A 1,094-nucleotide genomic window follows, 5' to 3' on the forward strand; every position below is an offset into this window, starting at 1 on the left:
CAGTCTGTCCATTTATGGTGGGAGAAACTAATTAATTAACAAGCCTCACAGCCACGCACAAAGCGGCGGAGTATTCCCCCCCTCCCCTCGCCTCCGCTCCCCTCTTCCCCCTTTAGTCACAGTGCCTTCTAGACTTGATGTTACCGCACTTATTTGCCGTCCAGCTGCGGTGGCGGTGGCGGCGGCGACGGCTGATGGTTGATTGACAGGCACCTGGGGTGAGGCGGGGATGACATGAGTAAAGCCTCATCCAGTATTCCAGTCATGTGACATCAGTTAACGGCTTTGTGTCTTTTTTTAGTAGTCTGGTCTTAGTGCGCCAGTGATTATTTTGAGCAACGGCATCGATCAAGTCGTAATCGGCCGAGGCAGTGTGAAGAACATGCACTATTACTGTACCGTAATATTAAGTCATTATTGGCATTGCTTGAATACCACTACTTGGTTCCCATATTTTAACAAGAACATCAAATCACAAAATTTATCCTCTTTTCCTTAGCTTCCTGCTTGGCGATCGCCACAGTCATATCACCTCTTTAACCATTACAAATAGACTGGTGCTTAAGCTACCGACCACGAAATTGTAACCTGATTTCTTTAAATGCTCATGCATGTGAGAAGATATTTGATGCCAACAATACCAATGCATCTTAGCTGAGATGCAATATTCGTAGTTCCCTTCTCTTACTGATCTGCATTGGCGATGGAGGAATGCATTGGCTGTAAATGTTTAAGATCAGTACTTACAGCAAGGTTACACAACAACGTCCAACTATATTGCAGTTACTTTCGGGTGTATTCAATACAAATATGTGAAAGCACATTAATTATTATCTTAGGAGCACGTGGCATCAAAGAAATCCTTCTAAAATGAATGCTTGCGAGACTGATATGTCTCGAGACATTCATACCAGATTGACGTCGCTGCAACAGACATTGGCATACATTTGGTTGTGCTCTAATGATTTGGATTGTTGAGCCATGGGGGATGGGTGGGTACCATTTTCGCGTGTTTGATTTGGTGTTTCGGCTGGCAATGCTGGTTCACAGCACACTGCAAGTCAGTCCACCCACCTAATTAGTGACCAACCGGG

The 1,094-nt window shown here is 44.9% G+C and overlaps 1 protein-coding gene across 1 annotated transcript in view; it reads right to left on the reverse strand.

Annotated features, from left to right (window-relative positions):
* EGR_05373 (hypothetical protein) overlaps positions 1-1,094 on the reverse strand; it is a gene marked incomplete at both ends in the record, with an annotated part of 7,197 nt that overhangs the window by 1,413 nt on the left and 4,690 nt on the right. The window lies entirely within an intron of this gene.

Source organism: Echinococcus granulosus (assembly GCF_000524195.1).
Source record: "Echinococcus granulosus chromosome Unknown EG_S00039, whole genome shotgun sequence".
Classification (NCBI taxonomy): Eukaryota; Metazoa; Platyhelminthes; class Cestoda; order Cyclophyllidea; family Taeniidae; genus Echinococcus; species Echinococcus granulosus.